We start from the raw sequence: 13173 nt of genomic DNA on the forward strand, positions 1-13173 counted from the left end.
AGTCACACATAACCAGTCACACACACAAACAGTCACACATATATCCAGTCAGACACATAATCAGTCAGACGCATAACCAGTGACACATAACCAGCCACACACAAAACCAGTCACACACAAACAGTCACACATATAACCAGTCACACACATAACCAGTCAGTCACATAACCAGTCACACATAACCAGTCACACACATAACCAGTCACACACATAACCAATCACACATAACCAGTCAGACATAACCAGTCAGACACATAACCAGTCAGACACATAACCAGCCACACACATAACCAGTCACACACAAACAGTCACACATATAACCAGTCACACACATAACCAGTCAGTCACATAACCAGTCACACATAACCAGTCACACACATAACCAGTCACACACATAACCAATCACACATAACCAGTCACACATAACCAGTCACACACATAACCAGTCACACATAACCAGTCAGACACATAACCAGCCACACACATAACCAGTCAGACACATAACCAGTCACACATAACCAGTCACACACACAAACAGTCACACATATATCCAGTCAGACACATAACCAGTCAGACAAATAACCAGTCACACATAACCAGCCACACACATAACCAGTCACACACAAACAGTCACACATATATCCAGTCAGACACATAACCAGTCAGACACATAACCAGCCACACACATAACCAGTCAGACACATAACCAGTCACACATAACCAGTCACACACACAAACAGTCACACATATAACCAGTCAGACACTTAACCAGTCAGACACATAACCAGTCAGACAAATAACCAGTCACACATAACCAGCCACACACATAACCAGTCACACATAACCAGTCACACACAAACAGTCACACATATATCCAGTCAGACACATAACCAGTCAGACACACAACCAGTCAGACACATAACCAGTCAGACACTTAACCAGTCAGACACATAACCAGTCAGACATATAACCAGTCAGACACTTAACGAGTCAGACACATTACCAGCCAGACACATAACCAGTCAGACACTTAACCAGTCAGTCACTTAACCAGTCAGTCACTTAACCAGTGAGACACATAACCATTCAGACACTTAACCAGTCAGACACATAACCAGTCACACATATATCCAGTCAGACACATAACCAGTCAGACACTTAACCAGTCAGACAAATAACCAGTCAGACATATAACCAGGCAGACACATCACCAGTCAGACACTTAACCAGTCAGACACATAACCAGTCAGACATTAAACCAGTCAGACACATAACCAGTCAGACACATAACCAGTCACACATATAACCAGTCAGAAACTTAACCAGTCACACATAACCAGTCAGACACATAACCAGTCAGACACATAACCAGTCACACATATAACCAGTCAGAAACATAACCAGTCACACATAACCAGTCAGACACATTCCCAGTATGACACATAACCAGTCAGACACATTCCCAGTATGACACATAACCAGTCAGACACATTCCCAGTATGACACATAACCAGTCAGACACATTCCCAGTATGACACATAACCAGTCAGACACATTCCCAGTATGACACATAACTAGTCAGACACATTCCCAGTATGACACATAACCAGTCAGACACATTCCCAGTATGACACATAACCAGTCAGACACATTCCCAGTATGACACATAACCAGTCAGACACATTCCCAGTGTGACACATAAATAGTCAGACACATTCCCAGTATGACACATAACCAGTCAGACACATTCCCAGTATGACACATAACCAGTCAGACACATTCCCAGTATGACACATAACCAGTCAGACACATTCCCAGTATGACACATAACCAGTCAGAAACTTAACCAGTCACACACACATAACCAGTCACACATAACCAGTCACACATAACCAGTCACACATAACCAGTCAGACACATAACCAGTCACACACATAACCAGTTACACACATAACAAGTCACACATAACCAGTCACACATAACCAGTCACACATAACCAGTCACACATAACCAGTCACACATAACCAGTCAGACACATAACCAGTCACACACATAACCAGTCACACATAACCAATCACACATAACCAGTCACACACATAACCAGTCAGTGACATAACCAGTCACACATAACCAGTCACACACATAACCAGTCACACATAACCAGTCAGACATAACCAGTCAGACATAACCAGTCAGACACATAACCAGTCACACATAACCAGTCAGACACATAACCAGTCAGACACTTAACCAGTCAGACACATAACCAGTCACACATAACCAGTCACACACATAACCAGTCACACACATAACCAGTCACACACATAACCAGTCACATATAACCAGTCACACATAACCAGTCACACACATAACCAGTCACACATAACCAGTCACACACATAACCAGTCACACACATAACCAGTCACATATAACCAGTCAGTAACATAACCAGTCACACACATAACCAGTCAGTGACATAACCAGTCACACATAACCAGTCACACACATAACCAGTCACACACATAACCAGTCACACATAACCAGTCAGACATAACCAGTCAGACATAACCAGTCAGACACATAACCAGTCACACATAACCAGTCAGACACATAACCAGTCAGACACTTAACCAGTCAGACACATAACCAGTCACACATAACCAGTCACACACATAACCAGTCACACACATAACCAGTCACACACATAACCAGTCACATATAACCAGTCACACATAACCAGTCACACACATAACCAGTCACACATAACCAGTCACACACATAACCAGTCACACACATAACCAGTCACATATAACCAGTCAGACACATAACCAGTCACACACATAACCAGTCACACATAACCAGTCACACACACAAACAGTCACACATATATCCAGTCAGACACATAATCAGTCAGACGCATAACCAGTGACACATAACCAGCCACACACAAAACCAGTCACACACAAACAGTCACACATATAACCAGTCACACACATAACCAGTCAGTCACATAACCAGTCACACATAACCAGTCACACACATAACCAGTCACACACATAACCAATCACACATAACCAGTCAGACATAACCAGTCAGACACATAACCAGTCAGACACATAACCAGCCACACACATAACCAGTCACACACAAACAGTCACACATATAACCAGTCACACACATAACCAGTCAGTCACATAACCAGTCACACATAACCAGTCACACACATAACCAGTCACACACATAACCAATCACACATAACCAGTCACACATAACCAGTCACACACATAACCAGTCAGACACATAACCAGTCAGACACATAACCAGCCACACACATAACCAGTCAGACACATAACCAGTCACACATAACCAGTCACACACACAAACAGTCACACATATAACCAGTCAGACACTTAACCAGTCAGACACATAACCAGTCAGACAAATAACCAGTCACACATAACCAGCCACACACATAACCAGTCACACATAACCAGTCACACACAAACAGTCACACATATATCCAGTCAGACACATAACCAGTCAGACACACAACCAGTCAGACACATAACCAGTCAGACACTTAACCAGTCAGACACATAACCAGTCAGACATATAACCAGTCAGACACTTAACGAGTCAGACACATTACCAGCCAGACACATAACCAGTCAGACACTTAACCAGTCATTCACTTAACCAGTCAGTCACTTAACCAGTGAGACACATAACCATTCAGACACTTAACCAGTCAGACACATAACCAGTCACACATATATCCAGTCAGACACATAACCAGTCAGACACTTAACCAGTCAGACAAATAACCAGTCAGACATATAACCAGGCAGACACATCACCAGTCAGACACTTAACCAGTCAGACACATAACCAGTCAGACATTAAACCAGTCAGACACATAACCAGTCAGACACATAACCAGTCACACATATAACCAGTCAGAAACATAACCAGTCACACATAACCAGTCAGACACATAACCAGTCAGACACATAACCAGTCACACATATAACCAGTCAGAAACATAACCAGTCACACATAACCAGTCAGACACATTCCCAGTATGACACATAACTAGTCAGACACATTCCCAGTATGACACATAACCAGTCAGACACATTCCCAGTATGACACATAACCAGTCAGACACATTCCCAGTATGACACATAACCAGTCAGACACATTCCCAGTATGACACATAACCAGTCAGACACATTCCCAGTATGACACATAACCAGTCAGACACATTCCCAGTATGACACATAACCAGTCAGACACATTCCCAGTATGACACATAACCAGTCAGACACATTCCCAGTATGACACATAACTAGTCAGACACATTCCCAGTATGACACATAACCAGTCAGACACATTCCCAGTATGACACATAACCAGTCAGACACATTCCCAGTATGACACATAACCAGTCAGACACATTCCCAGTGTGACACATAAATAGTCAGACACATTCCCAGTATGACACATAACCAGTCAGACACATTCCCAGTATGACACATAACTAGTCAGACACATTCCCAGTATGACACATAACCAGTCAGACACATTCCCAATATGACACATAACCAGTCAGACACATTCCCAGTATGACACATAACCAGTCAGACACATTCCCAGTATGACACATAACCAGTCAGAAACTTAACCAGTCAGACACATAACCAGTCACACATAACCAGTCACACACACATAACCAGTCACACATAACCAGTCACACATAACCAGTCACACATAACCAGTCAGACACATAACCAGTCACACACATAACCAGTTACACACATAACAAGTCACACATAACCAGTCACACATAACCAGTCACACATAACCAGTCACACATAACCAGTCAGACACATAACCAGTCACACACATAACCAGTCACACATAACCAATCGCACATAACCAGTCACACACATAACCAGTCAGTGACATAACCAGTCACACATAACCAGTCACACACATAACCAGTCACACATAACCAGTCAGACATAACCAGTCAGACATAACCAGTCAGACACATAACCAGTCACACATAACCAGTCAGACACATAACCAGTCAGACACTTAACCAGTCAGACACATAACCAGTCACACATAACCAGTCACACACATAACCAGTCACACACATAACCAGTCACACACATAACCAGTCACATATAACCAGTCACACATAACCAGTCACACACATAACCAGTCACACATAACCAGTAACACACATAACCAGTCACACACATAACCAGTCACATATAACCAGTCAGTAACATAACCAGTCACACACATAACCAGTCAGTGACATAACCAGTCACACATAACCAGTCACACACATAACCAGTCACACACATAACCAGTCACACATAACCAGTCAGACATAACCAGTCAGACATAACCAGTCAGACACATAACCAGTCACACATAACCAGTCAGACACATAACCAGTCAGACACTTAACCAGTCAGACACATAACCAGTCACACATAACCAGTCACACACATAACCAGTCACACACATAACCAGTCACACACATAACCAGTCACATATAACCAGTCACACATAACCAGTCACACACATAACCAGTCACACATAACCAGTCACACACATAACCAGTCACACACATAACCAGTCACATATAACCAGTCAGACACATAACCAGTCACACACATAACCAGTCACACATAACCAGTCACACACACAAACAGTCACACATATATCCAGTCAGACACATAATCAGTCAGACGCATAACCAGTGACACATAACCAGCCACACACAAAACCAGTCACACACAAACAGTCACACATATAACCAGTCACACACATAACCAGTCAGTCACATAACCAGTCACACATAACCAGTCACACACATAACCAGTCACACACATAACCAATCACACATAACCAGTCAGACATAACCAGTCAGACACATAACCAGTCAGACACATAACCAGCCACACACATAACCAGTCACACACAAACAGTCACACATATAACCAGTCACACACATAACCAGTCAGTCACATAACCAGTCACACATAACCAGTCACACACATAACCAGTCACACACATAACCAATCACACATAACCAGTCACACATAACCAGTCACACACATAACCAGTCACACATAACCAGTCACACACATAACCAGTCACACATAACCAGTCAGACACATGACCAGTCAGACACATAACCAGTCACACATAACCAGTCAGACACATAACCAGTCACACATAACCAGTCACACACACAAACAGTCACACATATATCCAGTCAGACACATAACCAGTCAGACACATAACCAGTCACACATAACCAGCCACACACATAACCAGTCACACACAAACAGTCACACATATATCCAGTCAGACACATAACCAGTCAGACACATAACCAGCCACACACATAACCAGTCAGACACATAACCAGTCACACATAACCAGTCACACACACAAACAGTCACACATATAACCAGTCAGACACTTAACCAGTCAGACACATAACCAGTCAGACAAATAACCAGTCACACATAACCAGCCACACACATAACCAGTCACACATAACCAGTCACACACAAACAGTCACACATATATCCAGTCAGACACATAACCAGTCAGACACACAACCAGTCAGACACATAACCAGTCAGACACTTAACCAGTCAGACACATAACCAGTCAGACATATAACCAGTCAGACACTTAACGAGTCAGACACATTACCAGCCAGACACATAACCAGTCAGACACTTAACCAGTCATTCACTTAACCAGTCAGTCACTTAACCAGTGAGACACATAACCATTCAGACACTTAACCAGTCAGACACATAACCAGTCACACATATATCCAGTCAGACACATAACCAGTCAGACACTTAACCAGTCAGACAAATAACCAGTCAGACATATAACCAGGCAGACACATCACCAGTCAGACACTTAACCAGTCAGACACATAACCAGTCAGACATTAAACCAGTCAGACACATAACCAGTCAGACACATAACCAGTCACACATATAACCAGTCAGAAACATAACCAGTCACACATAACCAGTCAGACACATAACCAGTCAGACACATAACCAGTCACACATATAACCAGTCAGAAACATAACCAGTCACACATAACCAGTCAGACACATTCCCAGTATGACACATAACTAGTCAGACACATTCCCAGTATGACATATAACCAGTCAGACACATTCCCAGTATGACACATAACCAGTCAGACACATTCCCAGTATGACACATAACCAGTCAGACACATTCCCAGTATGACACATAACCAGTCAGACACATTCCCAGTATGACACATAACCAGTCAGACACATTCCCAGTATGACACATAACCAGTCAGACACATTCCCAGTATGACACATAACCAGTCAGACACATTCCCAGTATGACACATAACCAGTCAGACACATTCCCAGTATGACACATAACCAGTCAGACACATTCCCAGTATGACACATAACCAGTCAGACACATTCCCAGTATGACACATAACCAGTCAGACACATAACCAGTCACACATAACCAGTCACACACACAAACAGTCACACATATAACCAGTCAGACACTTAACCAGTCAGACACATAACCAGTCAGACAAATAACCAGTCACACATAACCAGCCACACACATAACCAGTCACACATAACCAGTCACACACAAACAGTCACACATATATCCAGTCAGACACATAACCAGTCAGACACACAATCAGTCAGACACATAACCAGTCAGACACTTAACCAGTCAGACACATAACCAGTCAGACATATAACCAGTCAGACACTTAACGAGTCAGACACATTACCAGCCAGACACATAACCAGTCAGACACTTAACCAGTCAGTCACTTAACCAGTCAGTCACTTAACCAGTGAGACACATAACCATTCAGACACTTAACCAGTCAGACACATAACCAGTCACACATATATCCAGTCAGACACATAACCAGTCAGACACTTAACCAGTCAGACAAATAACCAGTCAGACATATAACCAGGCAGACACATCACCAGTCAGACACTTAACCAGTCAGACACATAACCAGTCAGACATTAAACCAGTCAGACACATAACCAGTCAGACACATAACCAGTCACACATATAACCAGTCAGAAACATAACCAGTCACACATAACCAGTCAGACACATAACCAGTCAGACACATAACCAGTCACACATATAACCAGTCAGAAACATAACCAGTCACACATAACCAGTCAGACACATTCCCAGTATGACACATAACTAGTCAGACACATTCCCAGTATGACACATAACCAGTCAGACACATTCCCAGTATGACACACAACCAGTCAGACACATTCCCAGTATGACACATAACCAGTCAGACACATTCCCAGTATGACACATAACCAGTCAGACACATTCCCAGTATGACACATAACCAGTCAGACACATTCCCAGTATGACACATAACCAGTCAGACACATTCCCAGTATGACACATAACCAGTCAGACACATTCCCAGTATGACACATAACTAGTCAGACACATTCCCAGTATGACACATAACCAGTCAGACACATTCCCAGTATGACACATAACCAGTCAGACACATTCCCAGTATGACACATAACCAGTCAGACACATTCCCAGTATGACACATAACCAGTCAGACACATTCCCAGTATGACACATAACCAGTCAGACACATTCCCAGTATGACACATAACCAGTCAGACACATTCCCAGTATGACACATAACCAGTCAGACACATTCCCAGTATGACACATAACCAGTCAGACACATTCCCAGTATGACACATAACTAGTCAGACACATTCCCAGTATGACACATAACCAGTCAGACACATTCCCAGTATGACACATAACTAGTCAGACACATTCCCAGTATGACACATAACCAGTCAGACACATTCCCAGTATGACACATAACCAGTCAGACACATTCCCAGTATGACACATAACCAGTCAGACACATTCCCAGTATGACACATAACTAGTCAGACACATTCCCAGTATGACATATAACCAGTCAGACACATTCCCAGTATGACACATAACTAGTCAGACAGATTCCCAGTATGACACATAACCAGTCAGACACATTCCCAGTATGACACATAACTAGTCAGACGCATTCCCAGTATGACACATAACTAGTCAGACACATTCCCAGTATGACACATAACCAGTCAGACACATTCCCAGTATGACACATAACTAGTCAGACACATTCCCAGTATGACACATAACCAGTCAGACACATTCCCAGTATGACACATAACCAGTCAGACACATTCCCAGTATGACACATAACTAGTCAGACACATTCCCAGTATGACACATAACCAGTCAGACACATTCCCAGTATGACACATAACCAGTCAGACACATTCCCAGTGTGACACATAACCAGTCAGACACATTCCCAGTATGACACATAACCAGTCAGACACATTCCCAGTATGACACATAACCAGTCAGACACATTCCCAGTATGACACATAACCAGTCAGACACATTCCCAGTATGACACATAACCAGTCAGACACATTCCCAGTATGATACATAACTAGTCAGACACATTCCCAGTATGACACATAACCAGTCAGACACATTCCCAGTATGACACATAACCAGTCAGACACATTCCCAGTATGACACATAACCAGTCAGACACATTCCCAGTATGACACATAACCAGTCAGACACATTCCCAGTATGACACATAACCAGTCAGACACATTCCCAGTATGACACATAACCAGTCAGACACATTCCCAGTATGACACATAACCAGTCAGACACATTCCCAGTATGACACATAACCAGTATGACACATAACATACATGTATCTCACACTGGCTTTTTCTCTCTCTTTCAATTTTTATGTGAATACTGTGCGGTATTTTCCTTCTTGTTTCTTTTCTCACTCTTGCCCTCTTTTTGAAATATTTTTGGGGATAATTATGTTGTTTTATTCATTTTTGTTGGCTGCACCATTTGCTCTGGGATGTTTACACAGGTGAAAGTATTTAAGGATCAAATTAAGGAATCTCTCCCTCCCATTCTCCCTCTCTCCCTTCATCCCTCTTTCTTGCTCTCTTTCTCTCTCTCGTAGGAGGATGTTTTTGTAACCCCCATCACGCCTTTGAATAAAATGACCCAGATGAGAGACACACACACAATATGTCTGTATCTCCCACAGACACAGACACACACACGCACACAGACACTGTAACGGCTTTCGTTGGTGGAAGGAGAGGAGGACCAAAATGCAGCGTGGTACGTATCCATAATATCATTTAATCGAGAATGAATACAAAATACAAAAGAACAAGAGAATAAATGAAAACCGAAACAGTCCTGTATGGTGCAAACACTAACACAGGAAACAATCACCCACAAAACACAATAGAAAACAGGCTACCTAAATATGGCTCCCAATCAGAGACAACGACTGACACCTGCCTCTGATTGAGAACCATACTAGGCCAAACACATAGAAATATAAATACAGAACAAAACATAGAAAAACAACATAGAATGCCGACCCCAACTCACGCCCTGACCAAACTAAAATAAAGACATAAAAAAGGAACTAAGGTCAGAACGTGACAGTACCCCCCCCCCCGCCCCCCCAAAGGTGCGGACTCCGGACGCAAAACCTGAACCTATAGGGGAGGGTCTGGGTGGGCATTTACCACGGTGGCGGCTCTGGAGCGGGACGTTGACCCCACTCCACCATAGTCTCGGCCCACTTATGTGGCACCTTAGGAGTGGCGACCCTCGCCACCGACCCCAGATTGGAGACCCTAGTAGAGGGCAGCACTGGACTGAGGGGCGCCTCTGGCAGCTCCGGACTGGCGGGCGCCTCTGGCAGCTCCGGACTGGCGGGCGCCTCGGGCAGCTCCGGACTGGCGGGCGGCTCTGGCTTGGAGAGAGAACCTGGAGGGAGGAGACGGAGAGACAGCCTGGTGCGTGGCACTGCCACAGGACCCACCAGGCTGGGGAGACCTACAGTAGGCCTGGTGCTTGGAGGAGGCACCGGAAGGACCGGGCTGTGGGGGAGCACTGGAGCTCTGGTGCGCAGCCTTGGCACCACTTCTCCAGGCTGAATGACCACTTTAGCCCGGACCCTCCAGAGTGCAGGCACAGGTTGAACCGGGCTGTGGGTGAGCACTGGAGATCTGGTGCCTACCACTCGTACCTCTCCCTTAGGCTCAATGCACACATTCGCCCGGCACGAGCGGAGCGCAGGCATAGGACGCACTGCACCCTCCCAGCGCCCCGGAGACACAGCACGCAGAGCCGGCGCAGGATGCCCTGGGCCGAAACGGCGTACCGGAGACCAGACACGCTGAGCCGGCACAATACGCCCTGGCTGGATGCCCACACTCGCATGGCACTTGCGGGGGGCTGGCCTATAGCGCACCGGGCTATGAGCGCGTACTGGCAACACCGTGTGCTTAACCGCATAACACGGTGCCTGACCAGTAACGCGCTGCTTACGATAAGCACGAGGAGTGGGCTCAGGTCTCCAACCTGACTCTGCCACACTCCCCGTGTGCCCCCTCCAAAATGTATTTTGGGGCTGCCTCTCGTGCCTGTCGCGCTGCCGTGCTACCTCCTCATATCGCTGCCGCTCAGCTTTCGCTGCCTCCAGTTCTTCCTTGGGGCGGCGATATTCCCCAGCCTGTGCCCAGGGTCCCTTACCATCTAGTATCTCCTCCCATGTCCATGAGTCCAGAATCCTCTGCTCCTGTTTATCACGCTGCTTGGTCCTTGGTTGGTGGGTGATTCTGTAACGGCTTTCGTTGGTGGAAGGAGAGGAGGACCAAAATGCAGCGTGCTACGTATCCATAATATCATTTAATCGAGAATGAATACAAAATACAGAAGAACAAGAGAATAAATGAAAACCGAAACAGTCCCGTATGGTACTAACACAGGAAACAATCACCCACAAAACACAATAGAAAACAGGCTACCTAAATATGGCTCCCAATCAGAGACAACGACTGACACCTGCCTCTGATTGAGAACCATACTAGGCCAAACACATAGAAATATAAATACAGAACAAAACATAGAAAAACAACATAGAATGCCCACCCCAACTCACGCCCTGACCAAACTAAAATAAAGACATAAAAAAGGAACTAAGGTCAGAACGTGACAGACACACACACACACGCACACAGACACGCACACACACGCACACAGACACACACACACACACACGCACACAGACACACACACACACACACACGCACACACGCACACACACACACACACGCATGCAAACAGACACACTTTTGCTTCTCCCACTGGGCGGTAGTTTGTGCTGATTGTGTAATTATAGAGAGAGGCATCGTTGTCCAAGATACACCCTGCAAGACAGAATGTGGTCGGACCATCACATAATTGGCATATATATTACTCTTATAGAATTTCCACGTGGGAGAGGATATTGGAAATTTAATCAAAGCCTGCTGGATGATAACTTGTTTTTAACTAGGACAGAATAATTTATAACTGACTTTTTCTGACATAACATACATTTGAAGTGGGAGTTTTACATACACCTTAGCCAAATACTGTACATTTCTACTCAGTTTTTCACAATTCCTGTAATTGAATCCTAGTAAAAATACCCTGTTTAAGGTCAGTTAGGATCACTACTTTATTTTAAGAATGTGAAATATCAGAATAATAGTAGAGAGAATGATTTATTTCAGCTTTTATTTCTTTCATCACATTCCTAGTGGGTCAGAAGTTTACATACACTCAATTAGTATTTGGTAGCATTGCCTTTAAATTGTTTAACTTGGGTCACACGTTTTGGGTAGCCTTCCACAAGCTTCCCACAATAAGTTGGGTGAATTTTGGCCCATTCCTCCTGACAGAGCTGGTGTAATTGAGTCAGGTTTGTAGGCCTTCTTGCTCACACACGCTTTTTCAGTTCTGCCCACAAATTTTTTATAGGATTGAGGTCAGGGCTTTGTGGTGGCCACTCCAATACCTTGACTTTGTTGTCCTTAACCATTTTGCCACAACTTTAGAAGTATGCTTGGGGTCATTGTCCAATTGGAAGACCCATTTGTGACCAAGCATTAACTTCCTGACTGATGT

This window comes from Salvelinus alpinus, chromosome 7, assembly GCF_045679555.1.
Source record: "Salvelinus alpinus chromosome 7, SLU_Salpinus.1, whole genome shotgun sequence".
NCBI lineage: Eukaryota > Metazoa > Chordata > Actinopteri > Salmoniformes > Salmonidae > Salvelinus > Salvelinus alpinus.